General features: G+C 39.2%; 1 protein-coding gene across 15 annotated transcripts in view; it reads right to left on the reverse strand.

The window, feature by feature from the left end:
* Positions 1-15,056, reverse strand: part of Lrrc4c (leucine rich repeat containing 4C) — a 1,168,074-nt gene that overhangs the window by 149,940 nt on the left and 1,003,078 nt on the right. For 5 of the 15 annotated variants that reach the window (XM_058583400.1, XM_046456255.2, XM_058583399.1 and 2 more), the window contains exon 1: positions 9,188-11,148. The exons of the other annotated variants lie outside the window; for them this stretch is intronic. The gene's annotated coding sequence lies outside the window, so the exon portion shown is untranslated. Of the gene's footprint in view, positions 1-9,187; positions 11,149-15,056 lie in introns of those variants that run through there. 15 annotated transcript variants of the gene reach the window in all.

A 15,056-nucleotide genomic window follows, 5' to 3' on the forward strand; every position in this document is an offset into this window, starting at 1 on the left:
CCTTCCCCCGCCCTCCCTACTCAGCAGCAAACAAAGAAATAAAATCAGATGGCTGAATTCTTACATGAACTGTGATGACTTGGATAAGACTGATGAAATAAAACAAATGGGGCACTCCCCCCACAAAACAGTGTTGTCTCAGCAGTTTGAAGTTTAGCAAGAACCAAGGACCACATTCATCACTACCTCTTCGTAATAGGTCTTTGCCCATCTTCCCAACATCTTAAGCTTTATCATAGGGGGTGTAGTAGTGAAGGCATCATTGCTTTGGAAGTTTGGAACAAAACTTGTTGAGAGGATTAAGAGGGATTTCAAAAGCATTGTGACTCTTTCTATTAATACTCTATTGTCTACTATTATTACTATTAGAGATTAATAATAACATCTCAGTGGAAAGAAATCATCTAACATGAGAAAAAAAAAAAACTTAAAAAAAAAATGACTTAATGCAGACCAGATATCCCAATGTAATCTTTACCTTCAAAGATTGAAGAATAAAAATTAAAGCATGAAATTAAAATTAAAGCATAACTGAATAGTATCTTACCATTTAATACTTTCCTTTATCTAATTTAGTGTTTTCTGCTGCTCCTTCTGAAGCATGAAGCCAAAGCAACATGAGAATGTATGGCTGGATCTCATAAAACCAGGTGTTCAGCCAAGCATGGTGGCACATGCCTGCAAATCCAAAGGCCCAGGAGGCTGAGGCAGGAGGCTTTCAAGTTCTCACCTAGCATGTGTGGGGCCCTGGGTTCAATCCTCAGCACCACATAAAAATAAATGAATGGAATAAAGGTATGTGTCCAACTACAACTAAAAATATAAATATTAAAAAAAAAACCTGCCTCAGCAACTTAATGAGGACTTAAGCAACTTAAGAGAGATGAAGAAACCCTGTCTCTAAATAAAATATAAAAAAGGGGGGGCCCGGATGTGGCCCAGTGGTTAAGTGCTTCCCTGGGGTTTAATCCCCAGTAAAGAAAAAAAAAAAAAAAAAAAAGGATTTCATTTGTCATGAAATGTAGCTCCAGCTTACCTTTTCATTTTTTTTTTTTTAAATCAAGGCAGTTTTACTAAAAGAAGATCTTTTTCCAGTTCCATCTTTCATGTGTCCATTTATGGGCATTCCTTAAACTTGCAAATTCAGTTATTTCTCATAGTCATTCATGAAGAGGAAGGCCTACATCATACATCTGTGAAGATTGTGTAGGTCAAAACTCTAAGGAGCATCTTTATTTTTGTGAGCAATGGGGTCTTGGTGAATGTTGCCAGTGAGCATTACGCATTGCAAAACCTGCAGTCAACTTATCAACAGCTATAAATTAGAACATAAAACTGGCACTACAAGATGTTTAAACCACTATTTTTTTTGAAACAGCATCCTTAAAAGTAGCTATCACCAATATGTCAAAAAGTCAACCAGAAATCATACAGGCATGCATCGAACTGAATAAAGTAATTAAAGCACCTTGATTTTTGCTTCAATTTATATCAACTCATGGTAACATATTCATCTTGTATATTTTAAGAAGTGATGATTGGCAGCTATGCTTTCTGTTAGTTAAAATGGAAAAGCAAATTGCAATGTGTTTATTACACAAAGTAATTCTGAGATATGGTCCCTAGTGGAAAAATAATGAAAGGTGATCTTAATGGCAAAAATATTGGAAAAATAATGGCCTACATCATAAAAGAAACTGAAGGAATCTCTTCTTGCTAAAGATTGTTTAGATCATCCACTCATTTACTGGTTCCAGCAAAATATTCTGAAAACTCCTAGTTTATTTAGATGTGGGAGATGATAAGGTTTATAAGATCCATACCCTTAAAGAAGTCATCATCTAGTGGATTCTCGCCAAATAAGTAGATATGTTACAATCAGAGGTATCGAAGGTGCACAAACAAGATGTTCATACACAGGGCACAGGGAGACCGGAGGACCCAGAGCAGCTAGGAAAGGTTCTCCTGGAGGCATTAGAATGTTCTGACACTTAACATACAAAGTCTATGCTAGGCAAACAGAGTAGCCCTCACAAAGTTCAAGACAAAACTAACCTGGCCTTTGAATACCATTCATATGCCAAATACGTGCATACCTCCAGAGTGGAACACTTAGTATAGCAGTGAGATAAGAGAGACTGGCCATTTGTAGTGTCAAGAGAAGAGTATAGATTTTATACTATAAATACATTTATGGAATATAGAGAAAGGGATGTTCAGCTTCATTTCTTAAGAGGATATTTCTGGAAGAAGAGTGAATAATGGATTACACTGAAGAATAGTTGATGCTATCAGAAAGACTAGCTAGAGACATCTAGGACAGAAATGATGGGATCTGGACAATGGCAGTAATAGGACACACATAATCTAAGCTTAAGGCTGGATTTGAAGATGGGCTGGATAAGAGGGAGGCTAAAGACAAGGATATCACTGGAAAGAGAAACTATATAGGTTCCGGGAAGTGAAAAAGATGGGTAGTAGTTGTTGTATGAAATTTGAGAGGCCAGCAGGAGACTCGGGTGCATTAACAGGACTGAAGGAGATTTAGGAGTCTTGAGAGTACATGCAAGGTGGCAAAGAGTTCAGTTTCACCTACAAAACCAAACTCGGATGACATCGCTCAAAAACGTGGAGAGACTGAGAACAGAAGAGTCAAAGGGAAGGCACCAGCATTTAAGGAGTACAACAGGAAAACAGAAGGAGGATAAAGTAAAATGAAAGGAATGATCATGATCAATGCCCAAATCCCCCAAATCTCTGGAACAGTTTCAGGAAGCCAGTGGAGGGAAATGGTATCCCGTGCTACAGAGAGATCAAAGAGGAGGAGGACTGCAATCAGGTGTGGGGTCCACGCAGTTAGGATCCCATCTGGGGTACAAGTGTCACATCCAAAGTCCAAACTTATTAGCACTGACGGTAATTCTCATTTTCTAGATAATATGATAGCATTTCCCCAGGTTTTCTCTATAGTAGATATGGTGGGTCAGTTCAGCCCATTCTTCCTGGATCTTTCTTAGAAATTGTCCCCTCCTTACTTAGGGTCAAACTTGGATATTACTGAGGACTTACGAAATTATGCAAGGTATATGAAACTTGAGGACTTTGATTTCAGGAAACAGGATGGAGGGAAACAGCAGACATCCCGACCTCAGTGAAAATATTCAGATCAAGCACTAGATTCTGTGATAGTGAACTATCATGTTATTTGTTACCACTTCAACAAATTTGAGTCTACTGATTCTGATCTTGGGTCTTAAAGTGAGGAGGTAAGTAGCTTCCATTTCCAGCCCCATCTTTTTGATGCTGTATAACCTAAGACAAATCACCCAGCCTCTGTACCTTGAGTGAAGATCAAGGAGAAAAACATGTTATATTCTCAACACAATGTGGTGCATATCAAATGCTCAATATGTGGTAATTATTATTGTTATTAAGTTATGCTTCTAAACCCCATAAATGTTGAAAACATCTGTAACCATCGAAGGCTGCCATAAATCTGTACATAAGTTGAAATAAAATTGTTAGTCTTATATAAGTTTTTTTGGTCATTTTAAACTTCATTATGAATTTACTGACAATAATATCAACAATAATATCACCTACTTTGAAAGTAGATTTGACAAAAAAAAATTATTCGCATACTCAGCAAATGTAATGCAAAACACAGATTTGATAGTTAAATGTTTCTATTTCTATAGAAAATAAGCACAGATTTCAAAATAAGGCAAAGAAGCTATTACTTGTGATTGAATCCCATTCATATGCCAAATACTTGCATATCTTAATGCTCCTAAAATAACTAGAAAAAAAAGATTTATAATTTTACAGTTGAGGCACTGAGGGTAGCAAGTTTAAATGGCCAAGGTAGAAGCCACCAGCTGGAAGGTGGTAACATAAAGGCGGAATCCAATGTTTGCATTTGTAATTCTCATAGTATAACTCCTACAAACCCTTCAGCCATTTACTCTGGCTTTTTACCCACATAGCTACCATTGCAATGCTCATTCTACTTTTCTCCCATAATACTATGCTATTCTTCTTCACATTTGAATAACCAGTTTCCTGCCATTAGGGATTATACATTTTTAATTCCTAGAAGTGCTGAACTTCTAAATTGTCAACTATCAACTCAGAATCCTAGAATCTTAGTACTTGGAGCAACCTCAGTTTTTACCTCTAATTAAAAGAGGAGAATATAAGACCTATGGAGGTGAGGTAAATTGTCCAAAATGTCATAGTCCATTAATAACACCAAAATTCAGAAAAGTATGCTTTATTCAGACCTCAGCATTTTCAACATAAGGAAGACACACAATGGTGGTGGGAGTGATGGTGGTGGTGGTACTGTGTGCATGTGTGTGCGCGCGCACGCGCATGTATATTAATTGACATTTCTCAGGCAACTTCTATAGATTCCTAAAAACAAGACTTGTTTATATGTGTGTGCCTACAGGTGTGTGTGTGCAACGGTGTACACACTCAGTTGAGTCCATTAGAGGGGGTGCTTCTTAAAATAAATGAAGTTAGTCATTCAAGGACAACTGATTGCATGCACAGTATCTATCAGGTACTCCTCTGAGGAGCTGAGGACATTCCAATAAAAAAAAAAACAAAAAAAAAAAACAGTACTCTTGCCCTCAGAGAGTGTTATAAGCACATTGTCTCAGCCACAAGATCTGTCTAACCAAATTTCAACTGTCAAATTTACATGTCTCCCGAGAAGTCATTTTGAAGAAAATAAAGATGTGGCAGATTCTTAATCCCCTTAGAGAGTCTCCTTAGACACCATTTACAAATCATTCTTTTTTTGTGCCTATAATATAAAATAATTAACAATTGATAATCTCACCAAAGTTTACATGGACACAAAATGCATTTTATAGAAATCACTGAGTATATTTCCCATTCTTTGCTGAGGGAATGACATTGACTGCACTTCCAAATATATGGTAAAACTGTAGGATCTTGCAAAAAAAAATGGTTGTAAGGACTTATGTCCTATTTCAAACTTAATCCTGTCTACACATTTAGCCTTTTTAATCTATGTCGGTGAAAATGTGAATTTACAGTTACCTCTCAACAAAGACTATCTGTTTTTATTCAAACATGCATTTCATAACTAAAATCAGAGATGATCAATTTAAATGTGCATTTATTGAATGCTTGCTGTGCATGACATATGGTTTCTGATTTTATTCTCACACCAGCCAGTTCCAAGCAGTTCTATTTTACAGATAAGCAAACAGGCTCAGGGAGGCTAAATGGTGCATGTAACATGTGGCCCAGTGAAAAAGCTCAGTATTTGAATCCACTTTGGTTGATAGCAACCAAGTTTCACCTAATTTCTTTGTTATCTTTAAAAAGCACATAAAAAAATAAAATGTATCAAATGCTTATAGGATGTGCATACACAATTTCCATCTCTCCTTAAGAGAAAATGATCAACTTTGGAATACTTTTACAGAATTGATACCAATTTTAAATTATTTTCAAAAATATCATCAAAACGCAACAGACAACTTCCCAGTCCAACTCTGCTATTTCACAGATATGACATCAAGGATAACAATAATTACAATACTAGAAGTCCTTTTCTCCATGAAGGGAGAAGAATTCCTTAGAGGCATATTGAGGAGATGGACAGAGCCCAAGGCTACTACTGTAGAGAGTGAAATCTTGAACAATGACCATGATTGGCTCCCTCAGAAAAACCACTAGCAAGTTGGTTTTGGAAGATTTGCACATGTAAGCAATAAGACGTGTACATATACATTAAATTATCTTGATCCCATGCATTCTATTGAGGTTTTAGCCTATCACAAAGTAAAGACAGTTTTTTAGGTAATATAGGATTCATCATGAATAGCCTTCTAGTGAATCCAAATCGTGAACTTTGGGGTCTTAGTAGTAGTAAAGGAATTTTACACCTTTAACTTAAATTATATAATTGCATAGACTTTGTCTTTATTTTGTGCATTTCAGGTACCCACTATGTCCTATATAGCCAAAAGGATACATTTAATACACAAGAGCCATGCTGTGCAACTTTAAGAACAAAACTATACAAACATGATTTTTATTTTCTCCTAAATTCTCTTCTATGTTTTGCTAATGGTTTTCTATACTTTTTAACATAAATTCATTATTCACAATTTCTGGTCTGGAACAACATTTTATATCTAAAATGATATACTTCAGACAATCTGTCCTGATAAGACCTAAGACAAGGAACCTTACTACTAATGTAAGGTCACTTGCACAATCTCAGGAAGCAAATACAAATTAATTAATCCAAGAATAACCATAACAAACAGCCATCCTTAGAGGGCCTATTATGCTTGGGTTTTGCATAACATTACTTTTAATTCACAAAACAATCCAACAAATTAGATATTATCATTCCCATTCCACAAATGGGAAAATTGAGGGCCAGAGAGATTCCAAGTATTGCCCAAAGGACACAACAATTAAATTGCTGGAGGAACACATCTGCAATGTTAAAAGCAAATCTTGTAATACCTAGCAGATTTGGGCCTGTGCTTCTACCTATTCAAAAATGCTCCTCAGTGGGCACCAGCCTCTGCCTTGATATAAACTGGTCAGGTAAATCTCCAGTTCTACCATAGCCACAGTTCTTTCAATAGCCCATGAATAACTTGCTCTCAATGCAGGACCGGCTCTGGCTGCCAAGTCAAAGGAGCTTCAACCCAAGCTGAGTCTGCGTTCCTAACTGTAATGCTGGTGAAATGATTCACCACATGAAAAACATCCTTAGATGCCCTATTTGTGGAGGAGGGTGGGAGGACACATCTCAGCTCACAGTTTTAAACAGATTCTCTTTCCCTGTCTTTCCTTCCCTCCCTCCTTCTCTCTCAGGAATGTTGCATGTGTGTGTGTGGAAGGTTCAGTGACAGGTGCAATGTCAAAAAAAAAAAAAAGTCTTTGAGGTCTAACTGGAATAAGCACTGAGGAAATGTTGATGTTAAGAAAAAATTAAAAAAAAAAAAAACCAAAAAAAAACCTCCACCAATGGGCAGACCCATCCTAATCCTAATCACAAGGCCAGTTTCCCATATGAAGCTTAGAGTTGAACTACAAAGTAGAAAGCATCAGAGTACTTTTTGTTCCCCCTTCTTACTTTTTGGTCTGTTGTGCTAAGTTGTAGCTGATCAGAACCTTAACATAACTTGAGTCCTTCCATGACCACAGATTGTGAACTGACAATGGTCATATAAAACTAAGCAAGCAAGCAAACATACAAAATGATGCCGAGAATTATGGTAAAACTATGCAGAAGACTTTAGGGAAGAGCTCAAGAAATAAACAAGAGTCCTGCAGGAGTGTTTTCATAGGTTGGGAAAGAGATTACCTGAACTGGGTCCCAACTGGAAACAGGTGCCCAGAAAAATAAATTAGAGAAGCACTCAGCTATTGGCTACTTTAGTTAAGGAGTAATAAAAAGGATAAGAATAGGTGCTGTGAGCAAAAGAACAGAGGCAGACGCTTATAGTGGGGGTATTTCTAGTGTCTGTTACTGCCTCCCTAATATAAATCTAACTCCACAGTTTTTTTTAACAATTCTACTAGGTCCACCACTCAACAGGACTGAATGTGCCCAACACTAAAAAGGAACCCAAGGGACAGCTGCTGTTCATCTCCTTTGGGATATGCTAGAGTTGTGGCTCTTATTTAAAAAAAAATAAATAAATAGTATCAAAGCTAGACTTATGTGAATTATGAAAGAGAGAAAGAAAGAAACAAGGAAAAGAAAAAAGAATGAGGACAGAGAGGAGGGAAGAAGGGCAGGAAGGCTGGAGTTTACAATCCTTGAGATCTACACTGGTAGAAGTTTATTTCATTCTCTTGGGACTAGTGTACCCTCCCCTGACCCCTCCTAATAAAAATGGGAGCTGTGGTAACAGAACTAGCCATGCTGTGTATGCCTGACTCCTATCCAGTTTGGGTCTGAAACTTGTCTGCTGTTCTGAGGCTGTTGGTGAGTCACCTGTCTCATACTGTTTGGCCATTAACCAAAGAGTTACAGTTTCTCTAGGCCTCAGATTCCGCTTTTATTGGCATGACATCTCTGAGGACTCTTCTGGCACTAGTTATATGAGTCCATGATTCTGATAGAAGGCCCCAGAGAGGAACAGACAAGCAAGCGTGAAGCAGACTTTTGTAATAGAGTTGAGCTCCAGGACTCTGGCAGCTGTTGGGGAGGGAGGAGGTAATCCTGCAAGCCCTCAGGCTCTCTAAGCATTTTCAACCTCTCTTTCATCTTTATTTATTGACCCAACCACCCCTACCCCCAACAAAGCTGGCATATGACAAATATTGGTGCTCAACACAACAAACCTTTCTTTTGGTTTCTAATTCTAAGTTACCACAGGACATTAGATTCTGCTTATTTCTCAAGAGCTCTGTCCTAGTGATGGCTGGGAAGATTTCTGACATAACCCAAGCCAATTGCCCGAGTCCTTTACAATTATGTGCAATCTATTAGCCAAGGAAGCCATCAGTGAGAAGGGGGTTCTGTTGAAGAGAAGTGGGTCCTCCTTATTTCATTCTTAGCCCTGGTGAGAACTCTGTAAGGTGAAGACCATATTTAGAAGTGTGTGTGCAAGAGAGACTGTGCAAAGTGCAACCACCCCTTTCCACCAGTTTCCTCCCCCATGCCTACTCTCCAGCCTACAACTCACCCACCAGGCAGAAGCCATCCTTCACCTGCTTGGTTTATTATCATATTTTTGTGTGAATACATTCTGTTGATCTGCAATGTCAGATTGGATAATGAAATTTAAATTGGGTCCCTTGGATTTCCAATAGCTATACTTTTGTGCTTCTAACTCTGGGGCTCCCATGTAACTTAAATATATTCTAGAGTGTCAATCACACAGTACCAGCACCCCACACTGCAGCAGCTTTCTTGGGGATATTTTTTTTTTCTTACTGAACATTTGCAAAAGCGCTTCCCCAGGATGCAGACAACCTGCATCATTATAGCAAACCAGCTTATCGGTGAGCACAGCCTGATGGAGCAAATGCGAGGGCCACTCTGTCCCTTATTTTCTGTGCCCCAGTAGCCAGATCTTTTAAAAACCACAGGAGAAGGGGATAAAAGGAGAACAAGAACACCAAATTAATGAACATTGTTTTACAAATAAATAAGAAAATAAGGATCACTCACTGTATTTCAGACTCATCACAGCAACATCCAGATGGAAATCCAGGTGGTTAAGAACAAGAGAAAACGCATGATCTTGACACCAAAATGAGAGGGAGGGAAAAAAAAAAAAAAAAAGGTTGATAAAAAAAATCCAACTGCAATTATCCGTCAATTTTAGTCAACATAGGCACAAATCCAACTGTGCTTTGCTGGTTTCTCTCCCCCAATCAATGCCTCATTCTGCCGCGGTCAACTTTTCTTCTCTGAAATTTCTTTGCAGATGTATTATTAATTTCCTCTCCTCTTGTGGGAAATTCAAAAAGAAAAAAAAAACAACAACAAGAAGAAGAAGATGATGATGATGATGAAGAAGAAGAACCACCATATCAGGTCTTTACTTTCCTAAAAAAGCCCCAAACTTTTCACTCCAAAAATATCTCCTTGGCGCACTTTCTCCTTTATAGAGAAAAATGAGCATACTTTTCCTTCGTGGATCCGCGTTTTTTCATTTCCAATCATCCTTTTGGGGAGGGGGAGCAACTGTCTTGTTATTATTTATTTGTCAGAAACACACCAATTCCCGCAGGTCTGCCACTGGCTTATTTCATTTTTCAACGCTCCCGGTGTGCACATACACACATTTAGGTTAAGATCCAGGTCTCAGAAGAAAAAGCTTCGTTCTTCCTTCTCTCTGGCACGATCAGTTTATCCACTGCGTTCGGCTCCCAGAGAGAGCTGCGTCCCGCATTCTTCATTTTTGCAAGGCACCCAGCAGCCACCGCCACCAAAAAAGTCACCTCTTACATAGTCGATTCCTTTTTCTACACCCCCCCTTCCAAGAATTTGGGGATCAACTCCCCCCACTCGCTACCCTTCCGGCCGGCCCCTTTGCCAAAGATCTGATTAGATTTCGCATCACAACCCAGTGCGCAATTGGATTTTTGATTTCAGCCACCCGGCCAGCCACCTTCCCCTCTCCCCTCGAAACTCCCGGTTATATCCTGTCTCCTTCCCTCCACCGCCTCTGCAATTTCATAATCTCACGTTAAATGGAGTGCGGGGGGCGGGGGCGGAGGTAGTGGAGGAAAATTTCAAGGCTCCGTCAGCTGTCAAGAAATCCATTCCTCCCCCCCGCTACTTTTTTTTTTTTTTTTAAAGGCTCGGGGTGGCTTTCACTCTGTCCCCGCCCCCACCCCAGCACCCGGTCCAGATCTTCCAGGTGTGGCAGAACTCCGCGATCAGGGCCAGGATCACGGGGGAGACGCGTGATGCGGTCCCTCGCCGGTGGCCCCTGCCAGCACCCAGGTCCCCTTCTCCTCCATCAGCGGACAGCAGATCCAGGGGCGCCAGCGATGGAAGTTCGGACTGGGCTTTTATTTCAAATGGGGAAGGCAGTGGTGGGACCGACGCGGTGTGGAACAAATTTTTAAAAGAAAAAAAAAAAAAAAGGAAAAAAAGAGAAAGAATAAAAAAGAAAGAAAGAAAGAAGAAACAGGAACGAAGGTTTTTAAAAAGAAAAAAAATTCCCTAATCGCTGGCTCCTCTCATCCTTCTCGAATGAAACTGCAGCTTTGATCTCATTTCCAGCTGCGTTGGGTACATTTTGGAGCCACAAGTTGGTTCCTCTTGGCGCAGACCTTTCCGACGCCGGCAGGTCCTCCGCGAGGAGACGCGTTGTCAGGCGCACAGCCGCTCCGCGCCGACCTTAGCGCCATCGCCCTGGTTGGCGGCTCCCTACTCCGCAGAAACCCCGGTCCCCTTCCATCCACTTCGGCCGGAACCCACTTCTTACCCCTTGCTCTCCTCCCTCCCCTCCTTTTTCCTCCAAATAAATAAATGCGCTTCCTGTGCCGGCTGCAGCTGCCTCCAGTCTAGGCTTTCTCTCGACCAATTCTGCGTCCTATCATTTAGGGTCCTTGCTCCCCAAAGGCTCCCTTTCGGACTGCAGTCCCCTTCCCTTCTCTTCCCCTCTTTCTTTCCCCTTTCCCTTTCCCTTTCTCTGCTAGTGATCAGTAAAATACAATTACCCAATTACCTCCCATCATCTTAGCAGTGATTGGTCAATTGCATTAACACTTGAAGTCAGGGAAGAGGGGGTTGGAGCCTCTAAGGTGTGGCACTGCTGCCACCTGGAGGGCAGAACCGGAACAGCGGCATTTCAAAACACCCCCCCACACACACACACACCACCACCACCATGCACACACCCCCCATGCTAGGAGGTTAGTATTAGGTTAGTATCAGACTGTGAGGGAGAAGTTGTCCGTTTTTTTCAAAAAGCCTGCTTGTTTTCATCCGGAAAGCTAGGAGTTTTGAACTACAATGTGGAAGATATTGAAATCAAGTCACCATTAGGATTCAAAATGATCACCAAACACACAAAGCTGTTACTTTCAGATTGCAAGGTGAGAGCCTCTTGGAAATGAAGCAGGCTGGTCCCAAGGCAGGGATTAACATAGTACTGTTCTTTAGAACTGGTTCCTCAGAAAGAATCAGAAGTAGCTCAAATGCTACTGGGGAGGGAGCCTGTGGTTGAGCAGAATAATCTCACCAGAAGGAAGCAACTGTAAAGGCCAGATAGGAGCCTTCAGCCTATGCAGTGTTGCAATAAATTGGCCTGTTCAGTTTGTACAAGACATCCACGACAGCTTGACAACTCAATTCCACATCCCTTGCTCCTAGATGTGGGCTTTCCCATCACCTAGAGTTAGGGAGGCAGTTGGCACATTTCAACTTCACTGGTCTCCTAAGAAGAAGGGACATGGCCCACAAAACAAAGATATTCACACTATGTTTATATTTGCTTTCTCTTTCCACTATGTAATACTTATAAGGTCCTTTCTATGAACTATGGTTGTTCCTTTTATGTCATTCAAATAGGAAACCTTGAGATTAGAAGTGCATAAAACTAGGAATGATAATTCAAAGGACAACAAAAAATTAAATCTGTGGCGAAGGGGGGAGTTGATAAATATTTCTGTTTCAAATTTTCTATATAATGATCTCTGTGCTGATTTTCTTTGTTTTTGAGAGATCAGAGTATGTACTTAGTTTTAAAACAAAGAGAGCAAACCATTATGAGAAGTAGCATCAGTCAGAAAAGCCTTTTTACTAAAGGAACATCAGAGGCATATCCAAGTTCATACCAAATGTTCTTTCTACTTTTTTTCCTGTTTCCTTTATAGTACAATATATAATCCCATGCTCAGACTTTAAAAAATTTTCATCTATAAGTTTCTTAGGGGGCTAAAATTTTGCTGTAATATGGACCTTAGATATAATAACCTGCAAACAAAAGACCTTTCTTCACACATGGATTGTAATTCATTAAAATCCCTCCACCTTTTTGAAGGTTTTCATGTAATTATTAATCATGTCAAAATGCATATCTGTTGAGGGGGATAGGCATTGCTTCTATTTTTAATAAATGCTGCACTGATTGAAAACATTAATAGGCAGCTGAGTACAACTTCAATTTTTGGGTTTTATTAAATATTTTTGATCTGAAGGGCAATTTTTTAAGAATTTTAATTTTATGTGGTGCTGATGATCGAACCCTGTGCCTCCCACATGCAAGGTGAATACTCTACCATTAAGATACAACTCCATCCCTAACTTGTGTTTTTTGATTGCAGCTTATCAACAACTAAACCGTTGAAAAGTATATTCACTATCTTCTCTAGATGGCTTCAGAGGAGTCTACACTCTGTTTCGGAACTATGCTGGAAAACATGAGAAATAAAAATGTATATTTTAGGGGTTTTGACTGCAAGGGAAAAGGCCAGAGATTTGTTTATTCAGAGCTGGTTAATATCTATCTACCAGACATCTTTAACACCTCTTAGAATGAATTAATCTATTGAACAAAAACAGCAGGGAAGTATCGGTGTTAGTTAATCAAAAAGGAAAAGCAAGGAGTCCTCATTCCTGTTAGCTATCACACCGGCAGCAGCTGCAGTACCTTTTCCCACATCTGCTATTTATTTGCACTATAAGAACTTGACTTAGTTATTTGACTTTCATTTTTAGATTTAGCTTCAACTGATAATTATATGTACAATATGTTGCTAGATTTCTCACATTAAGCCCACTGTTAAGGATTGGGGCAGGGCATCCCACCCTCAATGGAAGGTCCCTGCAAAGTTATATAACACAAGAGAGTGAAGAACCAGGGTGGTCATCACAGTCAACCACACCCTCTATCTCTGACATCACCTTATTTAATACTCAAAGCCACCTCCTGAGAGGTTTTGAGGGTGTGGAAAGTGAAATGCAAAGTCACATACTTGGTAAATGACAGCCAAGCTTTGAACCCAGACCTATGCAATTTCTAATTTTCTAGTTTTGCTTTGACTTCTAGGTTGTGGGTAACATGGGGAATGCCTCTAAGATAGCCAGAATCACACAGTCATCAGCACTGATTCCTAGAGATGAACTTGTAACCCTGTGGGGAAACAGCATTGTCATATTTGTCACTGAATGACCTTACTAAAAAAAAAAAAAATTGAAATAAATAGTGAATAAACTAAATGTCATAAAAATACATGAGCAAATTTAATCATTGTTAAGAACAATGTAAATATAGATAGTTATACAGTAGAGGTTGCTAGGTACTGTCAATAATGACAGGGTCTGTGTTCAGGTAAAATTCATCATAAAAGCTCTGTTAGAAGAAATAATTGTCTAATCAGTAATTGGTCACATCTTCATACTCTCAATTAGTCTGTCTAGTTATCAGGGAAAGGACAAAATGCCATTGGAATGAGATGAGTTGGAAAAGGAGAGGCAGGGATCAGCATGACATGTTTGTCCCATGGACATACAGAGCTCCACCCCGATTCTCTGATTTCCAGACATTTGAGTAGTGAAACACAATTATCAAATTATTTTACTGTGTCTTGGTGACTCTAACTGGTGTAATCTTTAGCAAACAGCAGGGGACAGTATCTTGTAATCAGAAATACAAAATAGGAAATAGAATGAATTCAGTAACTTTGCTTAAAAATTAAAAATATAGAAGTGTGTATTGTGTTTATTAATTAGATTTAATAGTCTGTAGGCTACTCTATTGAAGAATAATACATTCTTAAGCAGTGAAGCTTTATTCTGTGTTATTAATTCTGGAAATTGATATTCACTTTTTACTTCCAACACTATTACACTAGGACCAGAATAGCCTGTAAAATAAGTGCATCAAGCTTGCCTCTGTAGTTACACAAGATGACATGAGTTAACTTCATCAGATTCACTTTTATTGATTCATTTATTTATTTTGTACTAGGCCTTGAACTCAGGGGTACTCTACCACTATATCTGTTAGTCTTTTTCCTTTTTATTCTGAGACAGGATCTCACTAAATTGTAAAGGTTGGATTTGAATTTGTCATCCTCCTGCCTCAGCCTCCTGAGTGGTTGGGATTTCAGGTATGCACCACTGTGCCTAGTAGATTAACTTCTTTTTTTAGAAATTACTTTGATGTTAAAACACCAAAATTAGTGGGGATTTATAACATGTGTGGTGCTAGATAATATTTCATACATGTTGTATTCCAGAGCTAGAAGATCCTAACAGCCATCTATTCTTTATTCCTTGAAAAAAATGGATAAGTAGCCAAAGGTCCCAGTACATTTGCAAATCTCTACATTTTTGAAAGGTCTACCCTTCATGATGACTACCCCAATATCAGTCCTCACCCCATATAGTCTTACTTTCCTGTGCTCTTATGCTTCTAAAAATATGTACTAAATTTGGGCTGGGATATAGCTCAGTTGGCAAAGTGCTTGACTTGCATGCACAAGGCCCTGGGTTCAATCCCTAGCACCATAAAAAACAAAACAAAAATATGTACTAATAACTAGCATTTAATGAGAGCTTACAAATACCAAGCATA

Source organism: Marmota monax, unplaced genomic scaffold, assembly GCF_021218885.2.
Source record: "Marmota monax isolate L192 unplaced genomic scaffold, Marmota_monax_Labrador192_F-V1.1 WCK01_AAM20220418_F8-fsc00047, whole genome shotgun sequence".
Classification (NCBI taxonomy): Eukaryota; Metazoa; Chordata; class Mammalia; order Rodentia; family Sciuridae; genus Marmota; species Marmota monax.